Raw genomic sequence first — 26,981 nt, 5'->3', positions numbered from 1 at the left:
GCATCCTCTTGCTAGGAAAGGAAAAAATCAACAAGGGCACCTGTTTCCTATCTCCTTTTGGTAACCGCCACCGCACCCCCCACCCCCCACCCCACTTGGAAACTGACTGGGTCTAGACATGGGTGAAGAAGACATGATCAGGCTTGCCTGAGACCCCCTATGTATACCCACCACCCCCCCACCCCCACCCCCAACCTCCTGACTGAGGTACCAATCACAGCTGAAATGCTGATGCTATGCTGTAGCTTGAGTCACCACCTTCAGGGGAGATGGGGAGCAAGTTAAATGGGACTGTGATTAAAAATTACACTCACAGTAATGGGACACTGCAGCTTTCAAATTCATGCCCAACGTGACACTTTATCAGATCTCACAGAGAACATCACAAAAGAGGAGTCTGAATGGAAGACAACTCTCCCACAACACTGAGATAGGGCTTTGGTTTGAAAATGGTTGTGTAGGAGTGGTGCAATGAACAGAGTGTATTTTAGCAAAGATTTTGAATGGAGAAATCAAACAGACTGTCTGCTCTAGTGTGTATCTGTGAAAGACGCCTACACTTGATTCAACTGCATCGTAGCTTTCTCCCCCGCACAGTCTTACATCCTGGTTTCAGTAAACTGAGTCTTTCTCAGTTTTACAAAGATGTGTGATGTAAACAAATTAGTTGACTATCCAGATGTAGCTATGAGGCAAAAGAACAGGGGAGTGCGACTAATTGGATAGCTCTTACAAAAAGACAACACAGGCACAATGGATTGAATGGCCTCCTTCTGTGCTCTATGAATCTATGATAATAGTTGATAGTGCTATTGATCATTTACTGTTTATCAATTTGCTGATGAACTGTATTGACACTAGTATTTGCAGGGGGTTATGAAGGGAGAATCAGGTAAATGTGGTCTCTCTCTCTCTCTCACTCACTTGAAATAGGCCTGCTCCTCCATTTTAAAATTGACCTCCCAGCCACCTTTGGGTTTCCACCTTGCTGAGCCAGTCTTGCGATCTGTGTTGCTGTTGAGTCAGCCAGTAGAGGGTGTATGGAAGACCAGCGAGCATGTGTCACTCTTGATAGAGCACCTTTTTCTGCTTGGCAGCTTCTCTTCACGGCCGCAATTGAGAAGGGGAACTTAGTGCAAGGCAACCTTCGAGACAGAACCCACATCTTCTCGCCCTGTGACACAATGCATCGATGCACCAATGTTTAGTGCAGTCTGTTTATGCTCAGCTTTCTTCCAATGCACTGATTCGCAGGTCTTCACCATTGTGCAGAAGATCAGCTGTTTGCGCTTTTGTAATGGCTGGAGCCATTTCAGTGGCAGATTGTGGTTAAGTGCCAGATGTAATAGGTTATTAGCATCCCTGTGAGTGAACCTGGCCGTGACTGTGTGTGGGAATCATAGAATTACATACAGCACAGAATCAGACCCTTCAGCTCAAAGGGTCGATGCCAGTGTTTATGCTCCACAAGAGCCATATCCCACTCTACTTCAGCTCACTATCAGCAAATACTTCTATTTCTTTCTCCCTCATGTACTTATCTAGCTTCTCTATTGTATTTGCCTCAAACACTCCACATGGTCAATCAGTGAATTAATTGAGCTACCTCATATTAAAGTATATCTTTAGGAGGTTTAAAATATACTCTTTAAGATAAGAAAAAATGTTATGCATGTGTAAATTGTGAATAAATTGTGCATCTCCTTTAAGAGGGCTCTCTCTGCAAAGCTTTAGCTTGAAGCAATATAATGAACAGAGGCCACTATCTTTATATACAGAGGTGATAAAAAGGCTTTACAGATGGGAAAACCTTTAAATTTCTTTACAAGTATTCAGCGTGACTTCATCAAAACATCACCACACCACTATGAGGAAAATGACAAATTCTGGCTTCTTTCCCAAAATGAAAAAAAATGTCTCACACTTCTGCACAAACACTGCTCCGAATATCACTGGCAGTTTTCAGCAGATCCAATTCTGTCGATTTTGTTTTCCAGTCAGTTCTGACATGGTAAGGCCTATAGTAAATGAATCTGCTCTTCTTATTGCCCAATTTTAATGTTCCTTCATGTTCTATGATGTGAGGCAAGGCTTTTTTTCATTTTCTTATTAACACTCTGTGGGCTGAATTTTACAGACCCCCGACATCAGGGATCGTGGCGGGTTGGGGGCGTTGGGGGTGGGGTGCTGAAAATGGCTCTGGCAGAGGCCTGCCACGGGCCTCGACACTGGGAAGGCCCGGCCCCATGTTGCCGGTGGTGGCGACAGGAGCCAAATCTAAATATTTAAATAAACGTTAATTAATGAAGAAATGTCCTACCTGCTCCTGCCGCCCGACCCCCTCTGATAGTGGCGCCGGTGGCCATCCAGAGATCTGAGGCGGAACACTGGTGGGGAGGGCGGAGCAGGTAAGTTTCTCTGTGTGGGAGGTGGGGGGAGTGAAGTCAAACTCCTCCAATTGATTTAGGGGATGGTGGGAAGGGGCAAAGTGCAGAGCTTGTGAACATTGTGGGGGGGGGGGATGGAAGGGCAGGTGCACATGGTAAATATTTCGATGGGGTTATTGGGGGGCAATGGGAGAGGGGCTAAAAACATTTATTTAATGCTTTTGAATAAATTTCAAATCACTGTTCCTTTAAAACATTTAAATTGTAACGTAGGGCTCGAAGTGCTTTAAAAATAGCGTCGGTGCCTGCGCAGTGATGCTGTTGCCGGGGACGAACCACCTGCCCCCTCCACGTCATTGGGTGGGGGTGGGGGGGTGGGTGGGGGGTACGATCCGTCCCGGCCATTTAAATGAACCACTGCGCTGAATATCGAGGCAGCTCTACAACGTCTGGTGAGCATGGGCCGACCACCATTTTTGAAGCTCACCACTGATCTCAGCGGTGAGCTTATAAAATTCAGCCCTGTGTAAATATGAAAGGGCGTTGATAGAATGGGCTGTATTTTATGAGTCTCAAAAATATACTTTATTCATAAAAATTTGTAAAAGGTACATTACAAAGCAGTTCAAATTTGACATTTCAGAAAGTGCAATAGAGATCTGATTCCTTCAATACAGAACATCAGGTGCCTCACAACTCTTGCCATTCCATTTTGTATACAATGTACATTTGCATTGCACAGCAAAAACTTTTTGGTGCATAGAGCCCGAAGGGTTTTACCCGGGTTCCAACCCCTCGGTTCACTATGACGGGAGGGCCTTACACAGTGGCCTTTCCCCACTGCCTAGGCGCAGGCACTGGCGCCATATTTAAAGGGCAGCCAGTCCGGCCAGCTTATTTAAATATTTTAAAAATATACACCAAAATTAAATAAATGCATTTCCTTTGCCCCCCTTCCCCCCCATAATAATGATTATTTTCCCTTTCCCCCCAAAAACACTTACCTTTTACATCTGACCTTTCCCCCCCCGCCAAACTGCACAATGTTTAAGGTTCAACCCTTCTCACCATCCCCCGCACCCATTTCGTGTATTTGACCCCATCCCCCCCCCCCACCCCCCACACTGACAAACTTGCCTCCCGCACCCCCCGCCTCCCCACCAGTGTTGCGCCTCATTTCCCCGGACAGGGATCTGAAGGCACGGGAGTGCCGGCCGCCGCGCTGAAGATCGCAGTGGGCCCTCAAGATCTAAGGTAAGTATATTTAAATGTATTCATTTTATTAATTTGAATATTTAAATTGTGGTCCTGTCGCCCAGTGGTGGGGAGTGGGGGGGGTTGTCATGGAGCCTCGCCACTGCTGGGAGGATCGGGCCGGGCCCTGCTGGCATTGAGGTCCGTAGCGGGCCTCAACTGGAGCCATCTGAAGTCTAGTCACTTGTGTAGTGTAGGAAACATGGCAATTTGTGCACAGTAAGGTTCCATAAACAGCAATGAGTTAATGACCAGCTAATCTGTTTTAATTAAGTTGGCTGTGGATAAATATTGGCCTGGACACCGGGGAGAGCTCCCCTGCTGTTCAAAATAGAGTAGTGAGGATCTTTTACACCCACCTGAGAGGGCAAATAGGGCCTCAGTTTCACATCGAACCCAAAGGACAGCACATACCAACAGCACAGCACTCCCTCTGCACAAAACTAGTACGTCAGCCTAGATTATATGTTCAAGTCTGTGAACCCACAGCCTTCTGATTCAGAGGCAAGAGTTCTATCACTGAACCACGGTAAATAGTGTCTGCTGCATGATGTGATCAGGATGACGTTTCATGCGGCACATCAGGTTCTGCTGCTTTGTAAGGGTAAGGAAGAAAGTTGGGCAAATGAGTTGAAGACATGGTGCCTTTGAGCCCTATTTATATCTGGACTTTTAATTTAGTGTACATATTGAAGTTACAGTCACTGTGCCTCAGAATCGCACGCTTCAAGGGTAACAAGAATTTTACTCTGATTTCATCCTGCAGTGAAAGCACTTATTGTGCCCAGATGGTTTTGTTTCTCAGTTTTTGACTGCCTGGATTCAATCTGATGGTTTGGGCACAGAAATGGTGCCAAGAAATCCAATAGGAAGCCCACAATTCATTGTGAACACTAAGACAATTTGGCTCCGATAGTTACTCAGGGCTGGGAAGAGAACAGGGGCGAGGAGATTCAGACGGGAAATCCAGAAGAATGGGTTTCCTGCATGTCTTGTAGAAATTAACTGCGGGTCGTTTTTTGAATGTTGACAGCCAACCAGACTGACAGGCTTGTCAGGAAAGCAGCAGGGGAATGGATGTTTAAGTCTGGCATTGTGGGGTGGTGTGTGGGTGCGGGGAGGGATGCTTGGACATTGTATGCAGGTTCAGACATTGTGGGGATTGGACATTGCCAGCGAGGGGTTGGTGTGGGGGAGGGGTTGGACATCCTGGCGAGGGTTTAGACATGATGGGGTGGACTTGGACATGGTGGAAGGGGTCAGACATGTTGCGGGATTTGGATGCGTAGGCAGTGGGGTGGGGGATGTCGGATGCTGTGGGGGAGCTGGACATTGGCAGGGGAGCTTGGCATCAAGTGCAGGATTGGCCATCAAGGGATATTAGGACATTGTGGAGGGCATTGGACAGGATGGGGGTGTTGTACATCGTGGAGGATGGTCGGACATTTTGTAGGGGGGCACTAGATATCTGTGGTTGGGGAGTCTGCTGATTGGACATTGTGGGTTTGTTGGCTGATCATTGGGGAGGCTGGGAGGGTCAGGTGGTGGCAGGGGATTGATCTCATGGAGGAAAGCTTGCTGGGCCTGGGGAAAACATTCCTGCTCCTCCTGGTCCACAAGCAGTCCTACAAAGGCACTTATGGATCTGGTCCTTCGTGCCTCCTTTTACTTATTGGGATTCCTGAGGCCTGGGAATTCTGGCCACCAAGAGTTTAAAAAATAAAAATGCCATTAAAAAGGAAGCACAAAGCTTTCTTAAAAGGTTTTAGAGACCAACCCACCTCCTGATAGTTCTTGGGGGTTGTCTGCCCCCGAACCATCGCCCTTAAAACAAGAAATGGAGGGGTTGGAGATGCGATGGGGGGAGTGGGTTTGAGAATTATAATCTTTTTACATTCCCACCTAGCCCCAATCCACCCATCTTTAGGGTTTAAAATTGCCCCTTTTTACTCTCTGAGATCATCTAAAGTAGGATGTTCATAAAGCCCTGTCGACCCTGCAAAGTCCTCCTGACTAACATCTGGGGACTCGTGCCAAAGTTGTGAGAGCTGTCCCACAGACTATTCAAGCAACAGCCTGACATAGTCATACTCACGAAATCATACCTGACAGACAATGTCCCAGACACTACAATCACTATCCCTGGGTATGTCCTGTCTCACCGGCAGGACAGATCCACCAGAGGTGGCGGGACAGTGGTAGGGAGAGAGTTGCCCTGGGAGTCCTCAACATCGACTCCGGACCCCATGAAGTCTAATGGCATCAGGTCAAACATGGGCAAGGTAATTTCCTACTGATTACCACCTACCGCCCTCCCTCAGCTGATGAATCAGTACTCCTCCATGTTGAACACCACTTGGAGGAAGCACTGAGGGTGGCAAGGGCATAAAATGTACTCTGGGTGGGGGACTTCAATGTCCATCACCAAGAGTGGCTAGGTAGCACCACTACTGACTGAGCTGGCCGAGTACTAAAGGACATAGCTGCTAGACTGGGTCTGCGGCAGGTGGTGGGGGAATCAACACGAGGGAAAAACATACTTGACCTTGTCCTCACCAATCTGCCTGCCGCAGATGCTTCTGTCCATGACAGTATTGGTAGGAGTGACCACCGCACAGTCCTTGTGGAGACGAAGTCCCGCCTTCACATTGAGGATACCGTCCATCATGTTGTGTGGCACTATCACCGTGCTAAATGGGATAGATTTCGAACAGATCTAGCAATGCAAAACTGGGCATCCATGAGGCGCTGTGGGCCATCAGCAGCAGCAGAATTGTACTCAACCACAATCTGTAACCTCATGGCCCGGCATATCCCCCACTCTACCATTACCATCAAGTCAGGAGACCAACCCTGGTTCAATGAAGAGTGCAGGAGGGCATGACAGGAGCAGCACAAGGCATACCTCAAATTGAGGTGTCAACCTGGTGAAGCTACTATCCAGGACTACTTGCATGCCAAACTGCATAAGCAGCACGCAATAGACAGAGCTAAGCGATCCCATAACCAACGGATCAGATCTAAGCTCTGCAGACCTGCCACATCCAGTTGTGAATGGTGGTGGACAATTAAACAACAAACTGGAGGAGGTGGCTCCACAAATATCCCCATCCTCAATGATGGGGGAGTCCAGCACATCAGTGCGAAAGATAAGGCAGAAGCATTTGCAATAATCTTCAGCCAGAAGTGCCAAGTTGATGATCCATCTCTGCCTCCTCCTGAAGTCCTCAGCATCACAGATGCCAGACTTCAGCCAATTCAATTCACTCCACGTAATATCAAGAAACGACTGAAGGCACTGGATACTGCAAAGGCTATGGGTCCTGACAATATTCCGGCAATAGTACTGAAGACCTGTGCTCCAGAACTTGCCGTACCCCTAGCCAAGCTGTTCCAGTATAGCTACAACACTGGCATCTACCCTGCAATTTGGAAAATTGCCCAGCTATGTCCTGTACACAAAAAGCAGGACAGGTCCAACCCGGCCAATTGCTGCCCCATCAGTCTACTCTCAATCATCAGTAAAGTGATGGAAGGTGTCATCAACAGTGCCATCAAGCAGCACTTGCTTAGCAATAAACTGCTCAGTGATGCTCAGTTTGGGTTCCTCCAGGGCCACTCAGCTCCTGACCTCATTACAGCCTTGGTTCAAACATGGACAAAAGAGCTGAACTCAAGAGGTGAGGTGAGAGTGACTGCCCTTGACATCAAGGCAGCATTTGACCGAGTATGGCATCAAGGAGCCCTAGCAAAACTGGAGTCAATGGGAATCAGGGGGAAAACTCTCTGCTGGTTGGAGTCATACCTAGCGCAAAGGAAGATGGCTGTGGTTGTTGGAGGTCAAACATCTGAGCTCCAGGACATCACTGCAGGAGTTACTCAGGGTAGTGTCCTAGGCCCAACCATCTTCAGCTGCTTCATCAATGACCTTCCTTCTATCATAAAGTCAGAAGTGGGGATTTTCGCTGATGATTGCACAATGTTCAGCACCATTCGCGACTCCTCAAATACTGAAGCAGTCCGTGTAGAAATGCAGCAATACCTGGACAATATCCAGGCTTGGGCTGATAAGTGGCAAGTAACATTTGCACCACACAAGTGCCAGGCAATGACCATCTCCAACAAGAGAGAATCTAACCATCTCTCCTTGACATTCAATGGCATTACCATCGCTGAATCCCCCACTATCAACATTCTGGGGGTTACCATTGAACAGAAACTGAACTGGAGTAGCCATATAAATACCATGGCTACAAGAGCAGATCAGAGGCTCGGAATCCTGCGGCAAGTAACTCACCTCCTGACTCCCCAAAGCCTGTCCACCATCTACAAGGCACAATTCAGGAGTGTGGTGGAATACTCTCCACTTGCCTGGATGGGTGCAGCTCCAACAACACTCAAGAAGCTCGACACCATCCAAAACAAAGCAGCCCGCTTGAGTGGCGCCCCATCCACAAACTTTCAATTCCTCCACCACCGACGCACAGTGGCAGCAGTGTGTACCAAGATCTGCAGCAACGCACCAAGGCTCCTTAGACAGCACCTTCCAAACCTGCGACCTCTTCCACCTCGTAGGACAAGAGCAGCAGATGCATGGGAACATCACCACCTGCAAGTTTCCTTCCAAGTCACACACCATCCTAACTTGGAACTGTATCGCCGTTCCTTCACTGTCGCTGGGTCAAAATCCTGGAACTCCCTTCCTCACCTCACATCGACTGCAGCGGTTCAAGAAGGCAGCGCATCACCACCTTCTCAAGGGCAATTACGGATGGGCAATAAATGCTGGCAAAGCCAGTGATGCCCACATACCATGAATGAATAAAAAAAAGGCTTGGGGTAAATGGTAAGATGGTTTGGGATAGTCCAAGTTACACCACAATACCTTATTGCGGCTGTGTGTTACAGTCCCCATCACTTGCTCCATCCATGCTGTCCGCATGTGACTCATTAGTACCATTCTTGCTTCTGAGTCAGAAGATATTGGTTCAGAGCCCCACTCCGGAGACTTGAGCACAAACTCCAGTGCAGTACTGAAAAAGATTATCTGGTCATTATCACTTTGCTATTTGTGGGTGCTTGCTGTGCACAAATTAGCTGCCGCAGTGACTGCATTACAATGGTGACTTCTCTTCAAAAATACTTAATTGATTGTAAAGCACTGTGGGACAGCCTCAGATCATGTAAAACACTCTATAAAGTTTTGTTTAATGTCTCATCTGAAGGTGGGCGCCTCCAACAGTAAAGTACTCCCTCAGTATTGTATTGGTATGTTAGCTTAAATTTTGTGCTCTAGTCTCTGGAATGGGCCTCTGACTTAGAGTCCAGAGTGCTATCCACTGAGCCATGGCTGACCCTTTACAACAGAGCTAGAGAATCCACCATGGAGAAAGCAGCAGTGAGATTTGGTCATTTACTGGTTTTCTCAAGGTGCAATTGATCGCAATCACATAACTTTGCGAGCCCACACAGGCAACCTCTGAACATTCTCATTCGAAAGGGTTTCTAATCCCTAAGTGTACAGATGTTCTATTACAACATTCAAAGTGGACCCCACACTTCAACATGAGATCTGCTCGAAGATGTCATGATAAATTAATTCTTTGGAACTTGACTCTCCCTGAGCTCAGCAAAGAGGAAAACAGGTCAACAGATGGCTTGACGGTGACGAGATGTACTTGCGGAATTAAGTGTGGCCCAAATAGAAACAGAGGGGCGCTGTAACGAGGCACAGACGTCAAACACAATGATCATCACGACGATTATTGGGGTCTTAAAGGGGTGTATTTGCTGTCTTGACAAGTCAGGAGGCCATCTGCAGTAAGCTCCAAGCATTCCACAGTATTGTCATCTGCATTGTCTTGCACAACTTCTCCAACTAAAAAGGCCCTGTCTACTTTGGAGGCAGAACTACATGGGGGAGAGCATCACAATGACTGTCACTCTGAAGACTCCTCAGCAACTACTGTAAGGTTATCAGGTCACAAATGACCACTGAAGTCTCCTCTTCTGTTAAACACAGTCTACCTTTATCACCACTGGCTTAACTTCTTCACCCACCTTTAGATAAAGGATGAATCTTTCAACCCAGTACCCATCCTAAAGCATTACAACACATTTATCCCCACCTGACCATGCCAATAATGAAATGAGGTGATGGGAAGTACATTTGCAGAAATGTCTTTGGTCATTTACTTTTCCAGGGAAAACAAAATTTGCTGAAGATTTTTTTCCCATTCACTAACCTATCAGATTCAATCATTTTATGATTTGCTCACATTGTACTTTGGAATCTTACACAGATACATTGAATATTTGGCAAGGCTGTATGTGCTTGGATGGCTTTGCCCATCGGTGGGTTGTTTGCCATGGCTCATGGAGAAGGGAATTGCACAGATAGTGGCCATTGGTCCTTGCGTGTTTTCGAAAGAATTGTTGCTTTCTTCCATCATTCCAGTTGTGCTAGTTGGTCCTATCTAATGGAATGGTGCTGAGGTGTCTTAGAGCTATTGTACCATCTGTTGTCTAGCAAAAAAAAGCCCAGACTATTTGGTATTTCCCCAGTTATTAAGCAGAAGTCATGTATCTCTGTGGGGGAGGATGCATTGTACCTTAGCTGTTCGCAGAGATACAAACAGATTTCTAGGACTGTTATCACTGCCGTGCTCCAATTTGAACAGAATTCCATCCACCCCTGCCACTCTACCATTGATCAAGCAACACATTGGAGACTCCACTTTCAGTGAACTGGTTCATCAATACCTTCTATTTATGCTGCACAATCCACCAGCATTCCAAACCTGTATGTAGGTGGAACACTACTGTAGTAACATGCCAACTCTGTATAAAGCTGTCTTCAGACTTGAGGGAGAGTATGAGACTGGACAATCATTGGGACAAATCTAGATGGACCCTTTCAAATGTGATTTACAACAAACAAATGTGTAATTGATATAAGATCATTTTGTATAACTGCAAGCCCTTGTGGCTGACAACCCTTGATCTTGCTCCTTAATGACCCTCAACATCATGACAAGCTGCTGTAATAATCTACCTTAGCAGCAGCTCTTGACTGTACTGCTTGACATGTTCACAACATTCATCTGACTGCTCTCCCTCCCTTCACAGTAACCTCACTAGGACTATGCTCAGTCAATGAATGTCCATTAGGCTTTAGCTTCTGTTCTTAGTATTCCAGTATAAGTAAGCATCTTCAGGAGAAGGGAAAAAAGTAGATTGGAGTGAGGAAGAAAAACACAAATGGCCTGTTTGCATGCTTGGTTATCTCAAAGAAGCAGTGGGAATACAAGTTCACTGTTGTATTTACAGTACTTTGGAGGGCTTCCAAAATGTCATCCTCCTGTATAATGTAAAACACCAAGGATAATGCTGCGGTAGTGAGCAAGGACATTCTCCGTTATTATCATCGTCATTCCACATGATTCTGCTGTCCTTTTGAGATGACCCAGGGCCCGAGTCACAAGGCTAGAGTGGAAACATCCTTTTAATGTAATACTTTGTAATCTTGCGTGCTAAAAATCACACTTTTGCACACTCAGCACTCATTTAAAGGTCTGGCATGGTGGCTGGAATTGTTTTTCACAATAATAGATTCAACCTCCAATTTAGACCCTTTAGGTTCAGCCTGAGGAGGATGATGTAAGCAGCAGGTCTCCTGGCCTCAATTTGCACTTAATGCCTCTGTTATATTTGGATCTGTGAGGTTTTAGAACTTGCTTCTGTAATCCAGGCTTAGTGTAATAAAAGCAGTGAGGGTGCTTCATTGGAGCTTGCACCATTTCTACAATGCACTTGTGTCCTGGGTTTACAAATACTGTTTTTGTACATTGGAAGTGGGCTGGAAGGAGATGGGTCAAGGCCTGAGAAGGGGAATCCGGGGTCTCGGATGGAGTGTAGAATTCCAGGGGTATGCTGCCTTCTTAAAAATGATGTCGTCATTGAGCGCACCGACTTCCTCATAAAAGCCAACCTGGAGTCGATAGGGAATCTTCTCCTGACTCTCTGATGTTTTTATCTTTACGCAGGATTTTATGAATGAGAAGAGGTTGGATTAGTAATATGTCAAAACAGATGAACAACTGCAATGGTAAGTGGCCCTTCACCTTTCTGACACTTTTAACACCTGCTCTCTGAATTTGTCCAATAACATAAAGACACAGACACCGCTCACTTATTTTTATCTACCACTGTACTCGAGTGTAGCTTGCTAACATTAACAAAATTATCAGACAAGAAGGATTAATGACAGGTGGTGTAATTCAAGGTTTATGTACCATAAATGATTGAAAGGACAATGTAAAATACTCTGGGAAATTCACCTTCCCCCAAGTTCTGGAAAACCTGCAACAATTGTTTTGAGGAAGAATCAAAGGATACGCAATGTCTATTTTATGCAATCTTTCTTAAAGATGTCACTCTGAAACTTGTAATGATTTCAGTTCGAACCACAAATGTAATACTGAGATAAGCAGGAGTTGATATTATGATTGGGGAAATAACACCCACCGGGACAAGATCAACACTGCAATTGACAGTCAACAGTAGATGAAGATTTTATATCTGACAAGATGGTAATCGTTTTTACATGTGCAAGCAGCAGGAAAGCATTCATGTGGTATGTGCTCGCAAACAGATACTGTTGAGACTCCAAAATAGTTAATGCAAATCATTATTTACAATACAAATGTAGGAGAATGTGAGTAATCCATTTGTAAGATTGACCTCCTTTGTTTGTGTGTCGAGAAGGAAGATCAGATTCTTCTGCTCCCCACCACGCTGCCTCTTTGGAGAAGTTCAATGCAGACACTTCATTTTGTTCATCACAGAAATAGTTTCAGCTCAGCAATGGTACAGAAAGGCAGCTCATTATTGCAATCCTTTGCACTACCACTTACTCAGGCACTAAGGTTGCTAAGTCTGGCTGGACAAATTCCTGGAGGTTTCATCGCATGACCTCCTGCCTCCAACACACCCACCCCCTGCCACCACCAACGCCTGCCATTGATTGTCCAACACATTCATCTTCACAGTGCACCACTATCCGAGGCCAATTGGGAAATAAACACTCTTCGGTAACTGGATGATTCTCTGTCAAATGGCCCATTTCCTCATCGTCAATATTTTTTTATAACTAATAAGTGGAAAGTTGAAAATGAAAAAAACATTTTTTTTAATGCTTGATGGTTTTTAATACTTAACGATTTTTCACCCTGGTTGCTTGCAGCAGTGCCCTGGAGATTAACTTTCAATTCCAGGTCAATCCTAGAGGGTTTGCAGCCCTGTGAGGCACACTTGACTTCCTAGGTTGTGAAACCGGTGTGGCCTCTTACGTCCTATTTATCTGTGGTTTTTTTGGCTCTCTCTTTCCTAGCATGTGCCATTGTTGCTATGAATAGCCAGACTACATTTGTATACTCGTCTACCCACATCCTTCACTTGTGCCTGAGAACGGTTTCGATAACGTCAGTCCCCCAGCCACATTACAAACACGCAGTTGCAGCAGGTGCAGCTTGATTGATTGCCTTGCTACTGCAAGTCAGTAGAGGCTGCTTATTAGGAACAGAGATGGCGGGCCTGGGGTAGCAGGCTCTGCTTAAATAGCTGTTTCCATGGAAAATACATGGGGCACTGCACAGCTCTCAACTGTTAAGTAGACCTGTATCTGCCAGGTGGACGTTGACAGTTTTCCCTGTATGAGTTATAAAGCTCTAGAACTGGGGCAATGAACAATAGATGTTGGCCATTATTTACTTAAATGACCTCTGACTTCTTTCTCCTCAAAAAAGAGATTTTCTCCCCCCACCAACATTTTACTGTGGATATTGCCCCTGGAAAAGCCAGTTGGGAACCCAAGGTTACATAGAAAAAAAATGATCCAGTGTTCTTTTTTTTAAAAAAAAATCAGCTCATAAACTAGACGTTCCTTCAAAAATAGCCTTACCTGAAATCCGATACAGTACTCTCCTCCTAACCCTTTCTGATAACCTGACATTTTAATTTGTTTGCACTGTCATATTTATTTTTCACAGGAATATATGTAAAGGGCTACAAAGAAAATGCCATGAAGCCTGAGAGTTGTTGGGACTGTAAGCGATGAATCTCAAGCTCATGTAAATCCGCCAGTCATGGCTCACTTGGTAGAACTCTTGCGGGCTGGATTTTATAATCTTGCCACCGAGAGATGAACCTACTGGCTAATTTAAATATTTACAGGTAAATTGAATTAAAATAAATAACTACATCTCTTTTCCCTGCTCCCACCCCCCCCCCCATAACAATTAAATAAATTATTTGCCCTTCCCCACCCCCCCTCCCAAAACACACCTTTAGTATCTCTCCCCACAAACTGCACAAACTTTCAACTACAACCCTTCCCACCATCCCCTACACCCATGATATTAATTTGACCCCATTTTCCCTCCCCTCCTGCACTGATAAACTTACCTCGTCCCCCCCCACCCCACCACTGTTGCACCTCATTTCCCCGAACGGGGATCCAAAGGCACGGAAGTGCCGGCTGTCAGGCTGAAGATCGCAGCGGGATATCAGGAAGCGATGTGAGCTTAATTAAGTCAATGATTTTAATTGATTAAATATTCAAATTGGGGTCCCGTCACCGAGTGGTGGAGGGGCCACCACGAGGCCTTGTCGCCGCCAGTAATGTCGAGCCAAGCCCTCCTGGTGTCAGGGTGCGTGGCAGCTGTCTCCCGTAAGCATTTCTGGCCCCCGCACCCCCCCCCCCCCCCACCACGAAACCCGACGTTGGGAGGGTCGGTCAAATCCAGCCCCTTGTCTCAGTATCAGGAGGCTATGGGTTCAAATCCCTCTTCTACAGACTTGAGCGCATAATCTAAGGTGGCACTCCAGCGCAGTGCAGTCCAGAGGGAGTGCTCCACTGTTTCAGGTGGACAGGGATATAAGGGAGTAATCAGAGGTGCCCTGTGATTGACACAATGGAACTAGAGAGGCCACATGAGTTGCCAAGGTTGAGGCGGTGGCTGTGAATATGGGTAGGTGAGTTTCTATAGAGGGAAGATGGGAAGGCAGTGAATTCAGAGGACAGAGGGCATGATGAGTTGAGATGAAGGTTGAAATCAAGTCACTTTGAGTAGAGGTTGAGGGATGAAAGCAGTGAAGATATCTCAGTGAGAAACTTGGCAGGTGGCTGCATGGTAGAGAATGTAGATTTTTAAAGGAGAGGTAAGTTGGGTGGAACAAAGTAAGATGCTCGAAGGGGGACAGACCAAGGTAATTTGTTGACAAGAGCCACATTGCCACCACAGTGGTGTGGATGGGCAAGTGGAACATGGGTGGTTGAAGATGTAGCTAGGTGGGGAACCTCTATTTTGGGGAAGGCGTCATTATCATCAGCTAAGTATCCATCACTGTTAATGCTATCATCCACAATAAGCTTATGGATGGCAAGGGCCTTGTTCACAAGTGAACAGATATTCTGGAGGAGATGTGGAGAGGACTAATAGTTGATCCCCTGGCAAAGTCCATTGGGCCAGCACTAGGAGGAGTGAATTGAATGGGAAGGCGATTGACAACATTCACCCCATGTGGGTGTGCTGGGTGGAAAGCTTGGTGAGAATGTAGAATGAGGCAGTTGGGTTTCTGCTGATGAGGCAACAATAAGTGCTCTATGGGCCCTTTGGAGGATGTCAGGTGAGGCACAGAGGGAAGTTGTAGACTTATCCAAAAGGTAGTCAAGCCTGGGATGGTCGCAAGAAAGTAGGAAAGTTAAGGTGTGGTCAAGGGTTGGGGTAAGGATTTTTGGACAGAGAAATGAAAGAAGGCATGACAATAGGAAAGAGGGACCTCAGAGGGGTGAAAAGAAAAAGGGGCAAATTGAAATGATGGGCTTTATTCCAGAGTAACAGCCAAAATGCAGACACAGAAACTCAAGTTACATAGCAAGGCTAGGATAGATATGTCCTGGTATTAAATGGAGAATGGAGAGGAGACAATGGCCAGAATTTTATGGGCCCATGGGAGATGGGATGCAAGGCAGGGGAACCCATAAAATAGTGACAGAAGGCAGCAGGTGGCGTGCCTGTCAGCTTCCCGTTGCCATTCGATTTTTGTCGGGGGAGGGAAAGGCTGAAAACTGTCTTTCCGTGCAGAGCCCAATTGAGGCCATTAAGACCCCCCCCAGTTAATGGCCACTTACGGGCCTCTTCCTGCCGCCACTAGTATTCAACCAGCAGCAGGGTGGGCCTCCGCCAGGTTAGGAGGCCGCCCAGTAAAATAAGGCAGCCTCCCTGTGGGCTTGGCGGGGCTTGGGGCCTCCTTCTTGGGAAATCTGTAGCCCACAGAGGGTATCTGGTGACAAAAACTGCCCCTCTGCATACAATCCCTATGCCCTCATTAACCACCCTTCCCCCACCATCACCAGGGCTTGCTGGACTGGCCCCGCGACCCTGCCATACTTACCTGGGGCCTGAGGCTCCAGTGATAGTCCTGGGCCTTTGCAGCACTGGCAGTGACCACCACTCCCAGTGGTACTGCTGATACTATCGGCCCTCTGATTGACTGGCAGCCTCTGGGAAATGGGATCCCTGTCCTTAAAGGGACAGGGTCCCTGACCCTGGGCAATTAATTGCCCGAGCACAGTTAAATAGGGTGGTGGGGGCGGCGGGGGTTGAGGGGGGGTGGCGCAAGGTGGGACTCCAAAGGGCCAAGGCGAAGTTCCGCTTGCCTTTTAGGTATGGTGTTGGGATCCCTGCCGGCTCCATGAAATCCAGCCCAGTAGGAGGGAGTCTAACGTTAAAGTCAGAGGTCATAGGATAGGATAAAGTTGCCGTGGATAGGATGGAGTCTGCACCAACGAACTGATGTCCAGATTCAGAGACAGTTGTGGAGGGTGAGGGAGTCCAGAAGCCTTTTTGAAGGCAGAGTATTGGTGTCCATACTGTTGGAGTGATTTCCATGCACAGCATTTTGAAGTGCGCAGCATGTCTTGCAGAGGCCAGAAAAACTCTGTTCTTTTTCTCATTATACTTTTATTTGATAATGGGGCTGAGCAATAATTGGGTCTCTCAGTGGGGACCTCTTTCCTTGAAGCCAAAACAACATTTAATAGGTTTCCCACCTTTTTTTTTTACAAGGAGTCCCAAAGGCTCTTAAAAGTTTTATATCTTCACCATTTTCTGTACTGTGCTAGCTGGAAGCACGGAAACAGGGAGAAGAGAAAAGATTTCTAATACGCTGCATGACCCTAGTTTTTCCCTTCGTTAAGTGTAGGTGAAAACACATGTGAAAAATTGACTTGCAGTTTAAAATGACTCATACTTTGATATTCCATCTCCCCTCACCCCCCACCCCCACCCCCACCTCCCCCCCCCCACCCCCCGCAGGAAGATTGATCAAACTGCAAGTAAACTTCAAATTCTAGAACATTACAGCACAGAAACAGGCCATTTGGTCTACCCAGTCAGCAGCAGTGTTTTTGTTTCCCATATGAGCAACCTTCTTGCTCAATCTCCACACCCTATTATATCATATTTTTCATCAAGCAGCTATCTGATAGGTATCAGCCATGGCTGAGTGGCAGCACTCGCACCTCTGAGTGAGAAGGTCACAGTTTCAAGTCCCACTCGAGTGACTTGAGCACATAATCTCAGCTGACACTCCAGTGCGGTATCAAAAAGGCACTGCACTGTCGGATAGCTGTCTTTCAGATGAGAAGTTAAACTGAGGCTCCACCTGCCCTCTCATGTGGATATAAAATATCTCACGGAGCTATTGCAAAGAGGTGCTGTTCCTAGTGCCCTGTTCAATATTAATCTCTCAACCAACACTGCTAAAGATTATCTAGTCACTTATCTGTTTGCCATTTGTGGGATCTTGCTGTGTGCAAATTGCTGCATTTTTGTCATTACAGCAGTGACTACACTTCAAAAGTTCTTCATTGACTGTGAAGCTCTTTGGGTCATCCTGAAGCTGAGAAAGGTGCTACATAAATGCCAGTCTCTATTTATAGTGGGCTGCAAATGCCTTGTTTACTGTTTGAGCAAAACAGTTCCTATGTGGATTCAGCCTTCCATTATATTGCCCCAGCCTTTCATGCAGCACTTGTTTGAGGACTTGCAATTGCAATTTCTGTTTGGACCCTGTTCCTCTGATGGTTTGGGGATGTTCGGACATGCTGATACAATAAGTATCTGTGTTTCTGATTTGTGGCCAGGATAGCACTGGTGACTGTGCTGCCAGCTGAGGAGAAGCCAAAGTACTGCCTCTTCCTCTACCATAAATCAGGATCAATGTGATTTCCTGGACTTGTTTCCATCGCCTAATGGGGTTGGAGAGGAATTTCCCAGTTTGTCCTGGATTTTTTTGCCTCCTGCAGGAGATTACATCACTCCTGGTGGGATAGAGAGTATCTGGGATTGTGCTGCACAAGGCATCACGACTGTATAGGATCAGTAGTGCTTTTCCTGTCCAACATTTACGTCCTGTTCCACTCCTCTGGCTATCTCACTAAAGTATGGTGATGCTTCCCAAAATTAGGATATTAAAGAGAAACTGGGGGAAAAAGGTGACTTGGGATTTATGGTTCCCGAAACTCTCCACTGCTGGGATTTTCCTCGTGCCATATCTGGGTCTGTTGTAGACTAGGAGGAGGAGAGGAAGGAAAACAACTGAAAGCATATTGAACCCGAATATCCTAACTCTCCGCTCCAAGCTGCTACTGAAGTGATTGAGAATCACTTCAAAAGTGGGTGGCACACATTTGGACTCATGCAGACTTTTGGCATGTAATTCTGGCACTGAGATTCAGAATCAAAGTGTCCACCATTCTCCCTTCTCTCCATTCTACTGCTCTTCTGCACAGCAAAAAAGCTCAATGGGACGATATTCAAACTACGGACTGCCTTTATCTAGCCTAAAAATTCGGCATCTGGTAATTGAAAATCGGGCAGACACCAAGGCTTGCTTGATGCATTTTTCAGATGTGCCTCTCCATGGGTAAACAGCATGTCCACTTGTTTTCAGCAGAAGGCTATTTAAATATGCAAATCTGGCTCCTGTAGAACCAGACATTTTGGGAGGAGAATTTTTGTAGGGGCAGAAAGAGCAAGAGCCCTCCTAGCGGGTTGTAATCGCTCTATATTTTCCCTTCTCACCAGCAAGATTGTACCTCAAGAAGGGCAGCAGGGATAAACCATAATTACAGGCCAGTGAGTCGAACATCAGTAGTTGGGAAACTATTGGAAAAAATTCTGAGGGACAGGATTAATCCCCACTTGGATAGGCAGGGATTAATCAGGGATAGTCAGCATGGCTTTGTCAGGGGGCGATCGTATCTAACTAATTTGATTGAATTTTTCGAGGAGGTGACTAGATGTGTAGATGAGGGTAAAGCAGTTGATGTAGTCCACATGGACTTCAGTAAGGTTTTTGATAAGGTCCCGCATGGGAGATTGGTTAAGAAGGTAAGAGCCCATGAGATCCAGGGCAATTTGGCAAATTGGATCCAAAATTGGCTTAGTGGCAGAAGCCAGAGGGTGATGTTCGAGGGTTGTTTTTGCGAGTGGAAGCCTGTGACTAGTGGTGTACCACGGGAATCGGTGCTGGGACCCTTGCTGTTTGTAGTGTACACCAATGATGTAGACGTAAATATAGGATCAATAAGTTCGCAGGTGACACGAAAATTGGTGTCGTAAATAGTGAGGAAGAAAGCCTTAGATTACAGGACGTCACAGATGGGCTGGTAAGATGGGCGGAGCAGTGGCAAATGGAATTTAATCCTGATAAGTGTGAGGTGATGCATTTTGGGAGGACTAACAAGGCAAGGGAATATACAATGGATGGTAGGACCCTAGGAAGTACAGAGGGTCAGAGGGACCTTGGTGTACTTGTCCATAGATCACTGAAGGCAGCAGCACAGGTAGGTAAGGTGGTTAGGAAGGCATATGGGATATTTGCCTTTATTAACCGAGGCATAGAATATAAGAGCAGGGAGGTTATGATGGAGCTGTATAAAATACTAGTTAGGCTACAGCTGGAGTCCTGTGTACATTTCTGGGCACCACACTATAGGAAGGATGTGATTGTACTGGAGAGGGTGCAGAGGAGATTCACCAGGATGTTGCCAGGGCTGGAGCGTTTCAGCTATGAAGAGAGACTGAAAAGGCTAGGGTTGTTTTCCTTAGAGCAGAGACGGCTGAGGGGGGACATGATTGAGGCATACAAAATTATGAGGGGCATTGATAGGTTAGATAGGAAGAAACCTTTTCCCTTAGTGGAATGGTCAATAACCAGGGGGCATAGATTTAAGGGAACAGGCAGGAGGTTTAGAGGGCACTTGAGGAAAAATTTTTCATTCAGAGTGTGGTTGGAATCTGGAACACACTGCCTGAAGAGGTGGTAGAGGCAGGAACCCTCACAACATTTAAAATTATTTAGATGAGCACTTGAAATGCCACAGCATACAAGGCTACGGGCCACATGCTGGAAAATGGGATTAGAAAGTTTGGTGCTTGATGGCCGGCACAGACATGATGGGCTGAAGGGCCTGTTTCTGTGCTGTATAACTCTATGACTGTGCTCCCCCACCAGACCCCCTCTGCGCCAGGGCCAACCGGCTCAGCATGGGAGCCAGCTGATTACCCGCCTTCAGCAGTCGGGCACCCACTCAGCACCCTCAGCTGGCCAGCAGCATTTGAATGAGACTGTGACTTGAGAATGGTGTGCGAAAGGCCTCCTGATGTTGGCTTTGGATGGGTGGTGTAGCTGCTGCACTGAACTTGCATCTGTTTTGGGCAGAAGTTGAATTCCACCACCCACCCGCCAGACTGCCTCTGCATTAACTCTTGGGAATTTGTATCTCCATTGCGAGGGAGATGAGACAGCAGAGTGGATTGTTTCCCCTTCATAGAACCAGACAACAGTTGGCTAATCGGCTGTGCTGGGTTACTGCCCAGGCAGAGAAGGTGAAAATTACCCACATATATGCCTATAGCTGTCAAAGTTACAATGAAAATAATGAAAAGTTGCATCAGCAATCTTTATTTTTCGATTTGTTTCCCAATGATCACGGTTTCACTTGCTTTTCCATAGAATTTGCTCACCGTGACCCTGATTTCCTACTTGTTTTCTCTGTGCCTCTGTTTGCAACACTCTCTCTCTCTCACCAAGACCCTTTGTTCCTGCTGTGTTCTTTCTATATCTCTGTATCTGTTGCTGTGTCTATTTCTTTTTCTGTTTCTCTCTTTCACGCACACACACATGCACAGACCATGGCCCTGATTTCCTCTTCTTCTGTGTTTCCCATTTCTCTAAGACCCAGCATTGTGAACTTTCCAGCATTGTTCTGGATCTCTAGCAATTAAAGATTAATCTCCTGGACACAAAATCATTGGGCACGAAAAAAAAAACTATGTGCTTCATTTGTTTTCTTTGAATACTTTTGATTAGTTATAAAAATATTGGGGATGGGAAAAAAGTCTGTTTGGGTGGGGCAGTTGGAAGTGAAGGGTCATGTGATGATACCTCCAGGAATATGTCCAACCAGAGTCGACACTGATTGCCTGCTCAACTCTGCATTTTTCTTTCTAATTTGTCACTGGTCTTTCTTAATGAAGTTGACCTTGTTCCCAGTACCTCGTAGTGTTTTTGCATCAGAAAAGAATTATGCACATGTTGAGGCACAGCAGGGCAGAGAAAGAGACAGTGAGATCCTCTGGTGCAAGCTGCATCCGTAGCAGGTTTGACAAGACTTCACTTAGTTCCTGATGTTTCTTGTAAAAACTGAACTTCTCATTGTGAGTCTCAGTGTAATAAGGTAAACCCAGCTTTATATTTCATTGAGTTTTGTCACTTTTCTACTCAAAAATATCTCCATGTTTCCAATGCCCTGATTTTGTCAGTGTGCTTCTCTGAAATAGGGTTGCCAATTCTGGGTGTATTCCTGGAGGTTTCATCACATGATTTCTCATGTCTAATTGTCCTGCCCCCACACTCCCCACCATTGGTCGCACAATGTGTCCATCCTCGTAATGTGGCGCCTTCCTACACCAAGTGTAAATTGAACAGGTTCTTTGTTAGTAGGCTGAATGATTCTTGTTTGCCAGTCAAATAGCCACTTTTTCCATCTCCAATATTTTTACAACTAATAAATAAAAGTGCTCAAAGAAAATGGAAACAACATACGTTTAATTTTAATACACTGATGATTTTTCTCCTGGGTTGCACACAGCAGTTATGGAGATTAGTCTTTAGTTCCTGGAGACTCCAGACCAATCCTGGAGGGTTGGCAACTCTAGTCTAAAGGGATGATTTGTATATTAGTGTTTATGAAAGCTGTAATAAATGTGTAATTGACCACCCAATGTGCTATGTGCTTGGGTTGATTTAGAAGTGAGACCAGCAGTAAATCTGCCTCTACAGTGGCATCAAGGTCACTTCCAAATGGGCGAGATAATGTTATTGGAGTAAATAAGAAAACAATGTCCTTTTATTCTGCCACTGGCTGTAATGTAAGGCTGCAAGGAAAAGAGAGAATGGCAGTTGAAGGTAAATTGTCCTGCTCTCCATTAAGCAGCTAGTGTTGGTGAGTCTGAAGAACCAGGTATTAGAACTGAGTCTGATTTCTCCACGCAAGTGAAGCCTTTGGCATAGAATAGGGCCAAGTGCTGAGCATGACTTTTATTTTAACAGCGAAATTCATGGAATATTAACCCTCAGAATTTCTGTGTTAACCTGATTATGAAGTATCAAGGTCCCCAATGTCATGTACATCATGGACTTTTCCAAAAACTTGTCTGAACTACAATGCAACATACTTATTAGTGTGTCTAATATGTGCTGGATGTTTTTGTTTCATTTTTTTTAAGTTGCTCCTTCATGATGTACAATTTTACAGACTTAGGTCACCATTGAGTACTTTGCCCAATTTGCCTTTCATCGTGTGTGAACTTTGACAGTGAGAGTTAGCAGCCCTGCTCATACTTGGGGGTTATCATCACACCACCGCCACCACCACCCCCCTCCCCCCCACCCCATCACCCGCTGTACCTCAACATCCACATACTTCACTCTCTAACCATGTTCCTCACAGTCCTTCCTTGCTTTCGTTCATAGTTGTCCACGCCAGGAGAGTTAACTCCATGGAAGAGAAGGAGACTATAGGTAACAAAATACCACTGTTCTATGATTTGAGAAGCGGAAGGAATATCTGTGCTCACTGAGCTACATTGGTTCCCATTCTACCAATGCATCCATTTTAAATTTCTCATCCTCATGTTCAAATCTCTCCTTGTCCTTGCCCTTCCATGTCTTTGTACTCCTCTATTTCTGGCCTGTTATGCAACCCTTCCTTCCAAACCCCACCTTTGGCGGCTTTGTCTTCAGCTGTCTTGGCCCTAAACTCTGAAATTTCCTCCCTAATCCTCTCTACCTCTCTTTCCTCCTGTTAGACGCTGTTTGAACCCTACCTCTTTGACCAAGACTTTGTTCACCAGTCTTAGCGTTTCCTTCTTTAACTCAGTGTCAATTTCTATCTAACTACATTTATGTGAAGCGCCGATGTTTTATTACCTTAAAGTCATTACATAAATGAAAATTATTGTAGTTTGATGTCAGAGAAGGAATTCAACCCAATAATCTTCACATTGAAATGTTTATAATACGTAAAGAGAAATTCACCAATCCCATGCTTCCAGCAGTGAGTCGCATTTGAAGAGAACATGGGCCAAAGAAGGCCTGCAGAGGAGAAAACGTCGGAGACCACAGGATAGGTGAGTGGAGTCAGGGTCGCCAGTGCCAATCAGGCAGGTCCTGGCGATGGGGTGGGATGGAGGTTGGTGAAGGTGGGAGGGGTCTTGCTGGTGGGTAGCTATCACAACCAGAGGGGCCCACTGGCGGGCTGTGGATTGCCCTGAAAGGAGGGTCCCTCCCTGACCCTGCTAGGAGACCAACAGGGCTCACCTGGTGGCATCTCCATGCGACGGCAAGCCCCTCCATCCTTCAAAAAATTGGAGTGGAAGCGGGCTCCTCGAGCCTACTCCACCATTCAACCAGATCATAGCTGATCTTCTACCACAACACCATTTTCCCACACTATCCCCATAACCCTTGATATTTTTTATATCTAGAAATCTGTCATTCTCTGTCCTGAATATACCCAATGACTGAGCCTCCACAGCCCTCTGGTGTAATGAATTCTGAGTGAAGTAATTTCTCCTGATCTCAGTCCTAAATGGCCTACCTCTTATTCTGAGACTCTGTCCCCTGGTTCTAGACCCCTCAGCCAGGGGAAACATCCTTCCTGCATCTACCTGTCGAGCCCTGTAAGTATTTTGTATGCTTCAATAAGATCAACTCTCATTCTTCTAAACTCTAGAGAATACCGGCTCAGTCCCCTCAATCTCCCCTCATAGGACAATTCTGCCATCCCAAGGATGAGTCTGGTGAACCTTTGTTGCACTCCCTCTATGGCAAGTATATCCTTCCATAGATAAGGAGACAAAAACTGTACACAATATTCCAGGTGCAGTCTCATCAAGGCTCTAGACAATTGCAGCAAGACTTCTTTACTACTATATTCAAAACCTCTTGCAATAAAGGCCCACATACCATTTGCCTTCCCAATTGCTTGCTGTACCTGCGTGTTAGCTTTCAGTGACTCATGAACAGAGGACCAGAGGAAATAGGAGCAGGAGTAGGCTATTCGGCCTGTCGAGCCAGCTTTATCATTCAGACAGATCATGGCTGATCATCCACCTCAATACCATTCTTCCCCACTATCCCCATATCCCTTGATGTCATTAGTATCCAGAAATCTATCGATTTCTGTCTTGAACATGCTCGATGATTAAGCTTCCACAGCCCTCTGGGGTAAAGAATTCCACAGATTCACCACCCTCTGAGTGAAGAAATTCTTCCTCATCTCTGTCTTAAATGGCCTGCCCCTTATTCTGAGACTGTGTCCCCAGGTTCTAGACTCACCAGCCAGAGGAAACATCCTTCTTGCATCTGCCCTGTCACGCCCTGTAAGAGTTTTGTAAGTTTCAATAAGATCACCTCTCACTCTAGAGAATACAGGTCCAGCTTCTGCAATCTCTCCTCATAAAACAATCCCACTATCTCAGGGATTAGTCTGGTGAACCTCTGTTGCACTCCCTCTATGGCGCATATATCTTTCCTTAGATAAGGAGACCAAAACTGTACTCAATACTCCAGGTGTGGTGTCCCCAAGGCTGTATACAATTGCAGCATGACATCTTTACTCCTGTACTCAAACCCCCTTGCAGTGAAGGTGAACATACTATTTGCCTTCTTAATTGCTTGCTGCATCTGCATGCTAGCTTTTTGTGACTCATGGACAAGGATACCCAGGTCCCTTTGGACATCAATGCTTCCCAACCTCTCACCATTTCAGAAATACTCTGCCTTTGCTTTTTCTTCCAAAGTGGATCACCTCACACTTATTCATATTATATTCCATCTGCCATGTTCTTGCCCACACATTTAGCCTGTCTAAATCCCCTTGAAGCCTCTTTGCATCCTCCTCACAACTCACATTCCCAACTAGTTTTGTGTCATCAACAAACTTGGAAATATTCCATTGGGCCCCACATCCAAATCATTTATATAGATTGTGAATAGGTGGGGCCCCAGCACTAATCCTTGCGGTGCCCCACTAGTCACAGCCTGCCATCCTGAGAATGACCCATTTATTCCTACTTTCTGTTTGTGCTTTATGCAAGACTATTATACATGGATATTATTATTCAGTAAAGATAGAATACTGGTGGAAAAGTCACCCTATGAGAATGTAACGCTACTACAGCTGTAATATTTTGAACAACCAAACCAATTCAGTTAAAATCACTGTATATGTCGGAGGATAACTAACTAGAATGTTCACTTTCAGTTTGAAATTCTTCCAGTAAAATGGTCCCTCAGCTACTCCTCTGATTTGCTGCTCATTTCACAAAAAAAAACCTTAGATCTCCTTTGGAATTATTTACGGTGAGTGAGAGGACACGCTGTTTAACAACAATAGATTGGCTCTAGCCAGAGTGCTATAGGGCAAGTACTACAGAAGTAAGTGTGACATTTACAGGAAGTGCATCCAGAAGCAAGATTTTTAATATATTGTGTAGATAAATAATCCCATCCTATTTAATGGTGCCACTGAATAGATTAAATGGGGCTGTACATTTGGTAAGATTGAGCATTGAACCTGAAAGTTTGAATCTGTTTTGAACTGAAATGGTTCAGATTAATTCAGAAATGAAAGTGCCTCAACCGATTTGAAAAAGGGAATGGCAGTACACATCCACAGTGAGACCTTTTTCTATCATTGGGCCTTTCTGTAATTGTTTGTTGCAATTTTAAACTGAAAGTTTTGTCCTCCAGCATGGTGACTGAGTGAGTGAGTGACTGCAGACATGGCTGTCATCTTCATTGGGGTAATTATGACTCTGGGTGATATTGGAAATAATGCTCTTTGTTCATGTCTCCTGACTTCTATTCCCATTGACTTTAATGGATGACTGATCCTATATCACTCCTTTTATACTCTCACCCAAAGTCTAAATTATCGGCACTATTTCTGAAACACTGCCCATTTGTGATAACCTTTGATGTATGGTTCCTTTGTCTCATTTGTTTATGGTGGCATATTTGCATTTATCTTGTATCTTTCTATGGTCTTGCAGTGAATATATGTCTGCTCCCTGCTGGTTCAGCATCTGATTCCTCAAAATCTATTAGCAATCAAGGAAATGTCCCTCACGGCACACCATTTTTCCCCTAATGTCAGCTGTGGCTCAGTGAGTTCGATGGTTATGGGTTCAAGTCCCACTCCAGCAACTTGAGCAGATAATCTCGGCTGACAGTTCAGTGTAATGAGTGAGTGCTGTGCTGTCAGCAGTGCTGTCTTTTGGATGAGACATTAAACTGCAGTCCTATTTGACCTCCCAGGTGGATTCAAAAGATCCTATAGCACAATTTTGAAGATCAGCAGGGGAGTTGTCCTAGTCAATATTTATTCCTCAAACAATTTCACTAAAAGCAGATTATTTGGTCATTATCACATTGTTGTTTACAGGATTATTGTGCACTGTCTGCTGCATTTCCTACATTGCAACAGTGACTGCACTTCATTGGCTGTAAGGTGGTTGGAACGTCCAAGGTTCATGAAAGGCGATAGATAAATGCAAGTCTTTCTTGCTTTACTCAATTTCAAAGCAATAGTCACACCTAATTAGCATAATGCTTGATCTCAGATAAACTTCCATAATTAGGGACCAGCATTAAGCAAGAAACAATGGGAACTTGTAACAAAGGAAATGTAATAATTGTGGA

At 45.4% G+C, this 26,981-nt stretch overlaps 1 long non-coding RNA gene across 1 annotated transcript in view; it reads left to right on the top strand.

Annotated features, from left to right (window-relative positions):
* The window catches only part of LOC137379394 (uncharacterized), a 491,733-nt gene that overhangs the window by 382,981 nt on the left and 81,771 nt on the right, over positions 1-26,981 (top strand). Inside the window, exon 5 of the long non-coding RNA XR_010976809.1 lies at positions 11,687-11,748. This is a non-coding gene — a long non-coding RNA (uncharacterized lncRNA). The remainder of the gene's footprint in view (positions 1-11,686; positions 11,749-26,981) is intronic.

The sequence above is a fragment of the Heterodontus francisci genome, chromosome 2, assembly GCF_036365525.1.
Source record: "Heterodontus francisci isolate sHetFra1 chromosome 2, sHetFra1.hap1, whole genome shotgun sequence".
NCBI classification, from domain to species: domain Eukaryota; kingdom Metazoa; phylum Chordata; class Chondrichthyes; order Heterodontiformes; family Heterodontidae; genus Heterodontus; species Heterodontus francisci.
The sequence above is the reverse complement of the archived record's forward strand: the minus strand, read 5'-3'. Positions and strand labels throughout refer to the sequence as shown.